Genomic DNA, 8,121 nt, shown 5'->3' with positions numbered 1-8,121 from the left:
GAAAGAAAGAAAGAAAGAAAGAAAAAGAAAGAAGAGAAAGACTCGCTGCCCTTTCAGACGCGCAAAGGTCGATCGCTTGTGCTTTCTCTGTGCCATAGCTTGCTGGGGCGCAGAGCCCAGTTAGCGGCTCTTTGGCCAAGCAGTATTTTCATCTTTGCCACTTGCAAAATAGATACAGATGAAGTTTGTAGGATTCTAAATGGGAAGCGGGAGGAAATTTCTTTTTTCTTTTTTTTTTTTGGGGGGGGGGGGAGGGCGGATTTGGGCCCCGACTTTTTTTGCAGGGAGGGTTAGAAAGTTGTCAAAGCTTCCCAAGGGCGGCGGGGGGGGGGGAGTGGGGGGTGAAAGGGCAGGGCAGCAAAACGACTGGGGAGGGGAGGGGTGTTTGAAAGGAAGTCTTGGCCGGTAGATGTGAAGGGGAGATTTTTAAAAATATCTTTTTGCCAGGCCTAGATCTGGCCTTGGGGGTTCGTTGGTGCGTCGCTTGGCTTTTCTCTGACCCCACCCCCACCCCAAAAGGCCTCCTGGAAGAAGGCTAAATACTTGCAACAAAATAAAAATAAAGGGGGGGGGGTCCTTCACGGAAGAGTTCTGAGCCTCTCAGATCCTTCACCCACCCACAAGCTCCGAGTTTGCAGCGGCTCTGAATGAAACTTTTTGCAAAAAAACCCAGACTTTCTCTCTTGGCCGAATTCTATCCGGCCCCCTCGCGACGGCTTCCTCCAAAACCTCGGCCTCCTTTTTGGCGGGGAGGGGAGCAGAGGCCTTGCAAACTTTCCCTGCCCGCCCCCCAAAATTCCTTTTTCTTCATTTCATCCTGAACAGACTGGGAAGGCGGGCTGAAAAAAAACGAAGCGCTGCCCGCTCGCTCGGATGCCCGGGGGGGGGGGGTCTTTTTAGCTCGCGGTTAACTCAGGAACATTTATATTTTTTGGGAGGGGGGGGGGCCGAATGCCAGCTTCACATGCAAGCCGTCGGCTGGATGACGGCTGCGGAGGAGACCGAGGGTCCGGCTGGCCTTAGCCGAAGGGAACTTATATTATGCGTTTTTGTTGCGTCTCTCGCCTTTCTGCACCGCTCAAGCGGCTAGGGAGAGGCGCTGCTGCTGCTTCTCGGTGGGATTCTGCTCCCCGGGTCAGATGAAACCGGGCCTTAGGCTCCCCCCCCCCCCAGCTCTGTCCCCAGATCAACACTCGGAGTGAAGGGGGAAAGAGAAGATGATAGATAGATAGATAGATAGATAGATAGATAGATAGATAGATAGATAGATAGATAGATAGATAGATAGATAGATAGATAGATAGATAGATAGATAGATAGATAGATAGATAGATAGATAGATATTCAAAGTTCCTCTAAAATGGTTGATGGAACCATTTTAGAGGATTGTGGGGTTTCCCCCTCTCCTGCCTCTGGCGCTCTGGCAAGCCCTTCTCGAAGGGGGCTTGAGCGTTGAGCCTCCAGCGGCGAGGCGTCTCTATCTGAGGGGTGCAGATTATCAGGCGGGGTGGGGGCAAGAGATGTCTGCGTGTCCGGGGCTGCGATTTCATGCATCCGACAATGCGCTTTCCATCCGCTGTCGATGCACTTTCCAACTGGAACTGGCCAAACCCGGTTGGAAAGTGCATTATTCAGCTACATCATGCCAGGGAAAGCGGGTTGAAAGTGCATTATTCAGCTACATCATGCACTTTCAATCCACTTCCAATGCACTTTTCAACTGGATTCGGCCACTTCGCACAGTCAAATCCCGGCATCGAAAGTGGGTTGAAAGCGCATCATTTCGCGGGTGTGACCGCAGCCTCGGGCGCTCGTGCGCTGGGGAAAGGGGGGGGGGGGGGTTTGCAGGAAAAGTGCGCGACGAAGATTTGGTCTCCTTCTACTCCCCGCCCCGCCCAGGCAGCCTCCCTCTCCTGTTGGACCCCTGGGTCTGTGGAGGGAGATGACAGCTCTCTCTTTTTCTCTCCCCCCCCCCCCTCCCCGTCGCAGCCACCCGCTTTTCCCCCCTTTTAGCCTTGATTTTCGAGAAATGCGAGCTGGCCACCTGTACCCCCCGCGAGCCCGGGGTGGCGGGGGGCGATGTCTGCTCGTCGGAGTCCTTCAACGAAGACATCGCCGTTTTCGCCAAACAGGTCAGCTTTTCTTTCCCACCCCCCACCCCCACCCCGTCCCAATTACTGAACTCCCTTGGAGCGGGCTTGGGAGAGAGAGAGAGAGAGAGAGGAGGGGGCGGCTGGGGTTTCCCTCGCAAGCCCCCACCCCAGAATCATGCAGATGTTTAGGGACAGCGGTGTGTGTGTGTGTGGGGGGGGTTGCATCTTCTGTTCAGCAGATCTCCCTCTCCCCAGTAAATGTATTTCAGCGATTTCTATATCCTCCCCTCGCTGGTCTCTCGCAAGTGGGATTTTTTGGTCTGGAAAAAAAGAGACTGAGCGGCCGGGAAAAGGGATTGGAGCGGTTGGACTTCCATTTGGTGTGGGGGCGGGGGGATGGGGGAGGTTGGGGGGGGGGCACGCTTGCTGGATAGACCCGGGCCCTAAGGCCGAACGCAGTTGGCCTTGCCTATATGAAAGTTGCTTTAAAAATAATTTTTAAAAACCGCCTCTCTCCCCCCTCCCCGCCCTTTTCCTTCTGTTTAGATCAGAGCAGAGAAGCCCTTATTTTCTTCTAATCCTGAACTGGATAATTTGGTAAGAGTTCCCCACCGCATCTCTTCGACGTTATGTTCTGTTTTGGTTTTTTTTTTGCGGACAGGCCGTCTGCCCCCCCCCCCCCCCTTCTAACCAAACTTTTCGGGGAAGGAAAACGGGAGCGTTGCCTTTATTTATTTTAAAACCGGAGTTCTGTGTAAAGGCGAAAGCTGAGATTCTAGGTCCGGGTGGGGGACTCGCCTGGTTTTCTCCGACTTGGCTCCGCACGAGATCCGCAAAATGCGGTTGCTATCCGAGCACCTTTTTTGTGGCTTAATGGGAAAGGGGTTTTTGAAAGGGGAGCCGGGGGAAAGAGAGAGTTGACTAAAGGAACTTCTTTTTAAAAAAGTGATATATATATATTTGAAAAAGTTAAAGAACGGCCGGGCGCGTTTCTAAAGGCCAGAGAGCCTCTCCTGCAGATCAAATTCTTCTTTAACAGCGGGTGAAATTTGGGCCACTTTGCTGCAAGAGCAATCAGATTTTATTTTTTTTTTTTAAACCCAGCTGAACACCGTTTGAAGAGCTGGCTCAACAGCTCACAGGGCCTCGCTAGAAGGTTTTGGCATTGTTGCCATAAATCAAAACGACTTTTTTTTTAAGGAAAGTATTTTTTTGGGGGGGGGGAGGGACCGTGCTGCTAGGAGACACACCCCCCCCCCCCGTTTAAGTCACAGATACAGAGAGGCTCATTTTTTTTTTTTTAAAATATGTCTTTTACAGATGATTCAAGCCATACAAGTATTAAGGTTTCATCTGCTGGAATTAGAGAAGGTAATTGTGCCCCTCTGCCCTCGACACCACTTTCTCTTCGCTGCCCCCCCCCCCCCACAGTTCCTCCCCTCCCTCTCCCCTTCCCCAACATTTCATAAAGTTGAAGCTTCGGGAGAATTTGCATAAATGTCTTTCTTTCTGGTAATTAGTGTCAAGACCAATCAGGGAGCTCATTGCTCTTCGCGGTTTAATTACAATTTCAGCCACTAAAAGGGGGTTAAAAGGGGGGGGGGGCCGTGAAAGAGGAAAAAAAATGGAATCCCAAACGCCTGGCCTTGGATTGCCCCCCCCCCCCCGCGCTTTAAAAATGCCTAGCTTTATATAGAGGCCAATGACTCCGCATATGACTACCTGGGCCGCAAAAAGCCCTTGTTTTAGCGAGATAGCTCTGTAGGTCAAGAGAGTTCCCTTGGTTTGAGGTCGTTTTTGAGGCCCCCCCCCCCGCCCTTTTAAAGAAATCCATCGTCAGGGTCACCCACGGGGCGCAGATCCTCCCCTTAGGGAGTCGCCCCTCTTGAACCGGATTCCCCTCCTCCGCACAGATAACCACTTAATCCGGTTTGAATTCCTTCCACGCCCGGTCCGTTTTCGTTCGAAGGATAATGTTGAAGAATCGTCCCGGGAATGCAAGAATATCCCCAAACCGGGGCCGGAATGAGAACTCTTTCCAGAAGGGGGCGGCTGGGATTTCTTTTAGAGGTGTCAACGGCCTATTAGAGAATCGCCACTGACTTTGAAAAGAGACATCTAGGTTTCTAAATATATTTGGAGGGGGGAGAGGAAAACTCTAGTTGATCTTAGAGTAACAAGCAGGCTGATATTGCTGTCTTTGGGGGGGGGGGGAGTTCAAATAAGCCCAACGAAAAATACAAGTTTCATTTCCAGCGCTTGGGACATTTTCAAGCTAGCGTCGCGGTGGTTGTATTTCCAGCGGCGGCTGTCCCTAAAAGGGGAAAGATCCTTTGGTGTTTTTTTTGGGGGGAGAGGAAAACTCCCCCCCCCCCAAGACGATATAACCGGCTGAGCCTTCCATTAGCGTACCTTAAGCGTCCCCAGTTCACGGAGAAAGCAGATGCATTCACACGAGCGTTGAATACTTTCTAGGCTCCGAATCATCTTGTCAACATCAATTTTCTGGGATATCTCTATTTTGTCCGGGGGTGGGGGTGGGGGGAAGGAGAGAAAGTTATTCTTAATTCCGGGTGCGTCTGGAAGGAGATAATTGCCCCCGCGTCCCCCCTATTTAGAACTGCGGTTGTCAGAGGGCGAGAGAAGGGAAATTGATTTGTTCTTGTCAATTTGACTCGGCGCTGGGTTTTTTTTTTGGATTATATATACATCTCTTTTTTTTTGTTTGTTTGTTTGTTTCCTGTGCGCTTGTGTGTCGCTTTCTGTCGCGATGCAGGTCCACGAGCTATGTGACAATTTCTGCCACCGGTACATTAGCTGCTTGAAAGGGAAAATGCCTATCGATTTGGTGATAGACGACCGAGAAGGCGGCTCCAAGTCGGACAGCGAAGATATAACCCGATCGGCGAATCTAACGGACCAGGTACGACGATTTCCTCTTTCTCCTCGCCTTGGAGCAAGGGCCGCGTCCGATCTGTATGCAGGCTGCCTCCGCCGGGGTCACGACGCCCCCTTTTTTTATTATTTGCATACGATTAAGTCCCCTTTTAGATAAATTTCCATCGAAATGAATTTTTTCCCCCCTCTTGAATAATGCGGCTATTATGGCTTCATTAAGGGGCCGGTGGCGGATTCGACCTGGTGAGATGAGCTAGTAAATGCAGCGAGGGCGGGTGGGTGGCGGGGAGGCCGACTCGACCTGTTCCTTGTCGCTTTTAATTTCTTGCCTTTTGCTTTATTTACTCCTCTCTCTCTCTCTTTTTGGTTGTCGTGAAAAAATGGACCATGGTAGCGTTAGCTGCGAATTGCCGGCTTGGGGGTAATGGCGTGTCGGGTGGGTGGGTGGGGGCAGAAAGAAGAGAAGAATTAAGGGGGGGGGGAGGAATCCGAGATAGGTGGTCCGGGGAAAGGAAGACAGAAGAGGGTTTTGAAATCTACCAAATGCGAGCTATTTTCTTCCTGTGTGTACGGTTCATTAGCCTGTCTTGTCCGTTTCCCTTCGCCGAACGCTTTTTTGGAACTGGGCGCGCCTTGCTTTTGTAGAAAGCCGGTCCGCTGTGCAGGGTTTTATTTGACTTTTTTTGGGGGGGGGGGGAGAATAAATAAGGGAGGGGGAAAACAGAAGAAACCGCCCTGCATTTTATTTTTTTAAAAAATATTTTAGTCTTTCCAGTATGCCTCTTCTTGGTTTTGGATGAGTTCACACGTCGGGTGTGCGAGCTGGGGTTTGCATGCAAAACCCCAGGCGGATGCGTGCCAGCGCAGGTTGGAAAGCGCGTGTGTTGGAGGAGAGAACTGCCTTCCGAATTACCCCTGTCTTCTCTGGAATATTGTTGCGTTTTCTTTTAAAGTCCCCTCCCTTTTTTTGTTGTTGTCGGAGGGGAGGGGAAGTGTCTTTAAAGCAGTCGGCGTTTCTTTGGCTACCACAATTGGATGTTTCTCTCCCCCCCCCCCCCACACCCCACACCCGCGTTTGGCGTTGTTGCTGTGGAAAGCGGGAACTGGAGCGAACCGGCGTCCGTTTTGTTTTCCCCCCGGAGGCGGCTTGGCGGTGGAGAGATTCTCGGGTTCGAAGTTGTTTTCTTGCGCTCTGATCCGGTGGCTCGTAGACACTTCAGGGCGGGGGCCAGTTGTTAAGAAGCCAGGCGTAGCCAAATCTGAAGGGGGGGAGGGAGAGGAAGGGGAGGGAGAGGCCTCCTAGAGCAGCTTTGCCAATGACCAAGAACATCTTCGACCTGGGGGGGGGGGAGGTTGGGGGGAGACGACGGCGACGTGTTTCGAGCCATTCGCTTCGGCTTCCAAAGAGAGCCTCTGGCAATTCCGGGAGTCCCTTCTCTTTCCCCTGCAAACCTCCCCATCCCCACCCGCCCTCGAAGGACTCGGCCCCCAGTTCCAGAGGCTCCGGCTTACTCCCGAGTAGACCCTGCCTGGGGCTGGCTCCCCCCCCCTCCTTTTTGGGGTTTTGTTTGGCGTTAGCCAGGAGAGAGAGAGAGAGAGAGAGAGAGAGAGAGAGAGAGAGAGAGCGAAATGTCACCGAGCGTCGACAATGTTGCAAGCGGTTCATTGATAAAAATGTAAATTTGGGGGAAAGGGGGGAGGGGAGAGTGGAAAACGGGAGTTGCGAGTCTTTCTAGGACTTCCCGCCCCCCCTTCCCCACCGCGTTTTTGGTCCCTAGGCGTGGGACCGTGTTGGGGGGTGGGGCGCGGTCCCCTCTTTCTTACACCAGAGGCGGAACAAGGTTGGGGAGTGACCCCGCAGCCGAGGATCGGGGCCCCGGGCGTCTAAAGCTGCGGTGGTGGTGATGGGGGGGGGGGAGGGCTACAAGCTCTGAGCTCCGGATGAGGAAAGATTCCTCCTTCCCCCCATTCAACCGAGTTGTTGTCGAATTTATTTTTATTTTTTTAAAAAAATAAATTGTAATCCAACAAGTCTAACTAGAAAATGGGTTTCTAAGAGCTCCGGAGTGCCGGGTACATCAAGCTATTTGAGCAAATTACAAGAACCGCTGCAGGGCACGAATGAAATCAACACTTTAATTGCCTCCAAAATGAAGATTTATTCCGCGTTTCTCTCTCTCCTCCCCCCTCCCCCCCCCAACGAATCCTTCTTGTTATTAAAGCGAAAGCTCCAGAAGGAAAAGTTCTGGAAGTTGGGGGGGGGGGTTTATTGGGGGGTCGCTTTGCTTTTTTTTGGGAGGGGGGGGGTTGCTTACGAACGTGTAGCGATCTCGCTCTCTCTCCCAGCCCCTCAACTGCCGAAGCACAAACCGAAAAACCTGTCGGCCGAAGCAACCGCTTCGGCTCGGGAGTTTTTAGTTCAAACTTGAGCATCGCCGTGGTGCGTAATTGGGGAAGGGAGGGGGCTGCTGGAGCTCCGGCAGGCTGGAAGGGGGGGGGCGCCCTCGGCTCGTCCCCAAGCTGCTGGGCTTGGGTTAGATTCCCCCCCCAAGGGGAGAGAGAGGGAGGGAGGGAGAGAGAGAGAGGTGGAACCGAGCAAGGGGGGAAGCGGGCTGGTTAATATCTCCTGTTTTCACGCTCGACCCACTTTTCCAAGGGGAGAAGCGCACGTGGTTCCTTGGGTTTTGCAGGCCGCTGGCGCTGGGGGTGGGGGGGAATGGGGGTGGTGGGGAGGCGAGCTTCTTCCAGGGCCGACCGACAAGCGCCTGGTCTCCTTCTAGAGGCCGCCCGTTTGCAGCCGGGGTTGCCCAAAAAACGAACTCATGAATTCATCAAGAATGAAAAGAAAGGTCCCAGAGAGGCCGCCTCCCGGCCTTCCTCTTCCCGCTGCCGTCTGATCTGGCGCTTGCTCGCCCTGGAAGCGCTGAGGGCTTCAAAACCGAAGCGAAGTCCACTCGCTCAGGGTCCCCCCCCCTCCCCGCTTCCGTCCGAACCGGGAGCCACTGCGTCGCCGGCGCCTCTCCCGCGTGTTTTGCCGGCCTCCTCACGAGCCGATTCTCCGCTCTGTGCTGCGGAGTCAGGGGATTCTCCGTGGGAACGGGTTGGATTTAGAACTGGAGTGACTTCGCAT

The 8,121-nt window shown here is 53.1% G+C and overlaps 1 long non-coding RNA gene across 1 annotated transcript; it reads left to right on the top strand.

The window, feature by feature from the left end:
- The first annotated feature begins 2,002 nt into the window (after positions 1-2,002).
- Positions 2,003-5,020, top strand: LOC132565872 (uncharacterized). Its single transcript, XR_009555000.1, has 4 exons — positions 2,003-2,132; positions 2,640-2,690; positions 3,414-3,464; positions 4,870-5,020. It is a non-coding gene; the product is annotated as an uncharacterized LOC132565872 (long non-coding RNA).
- Positions 5,021-8,121: the final 3,101 nt, after the last annotated feature.

The sequence above is a fragment of the Heteronotia binoei genome, unplaced genomic scaffold, assembly GCF_032191835.1.
Source record: "Heteronotia binoei isolate CCM8104 ecotype False Entrance Well unplaced genomic scaffold, APGP_CSIRO_Hbin_v1 ptg001778l, whole genome shotgun sequence".
Classification (NCBI taxonomy): Eukaryota; Metazoa; Chordata; class Lepidosauria; order Squamata; family Gekkonidae; genus Heteronotia; species Heteronotia binoei.
This window is presented reverse-complemented; position numbering and strand designations above follow the sequence as displayed.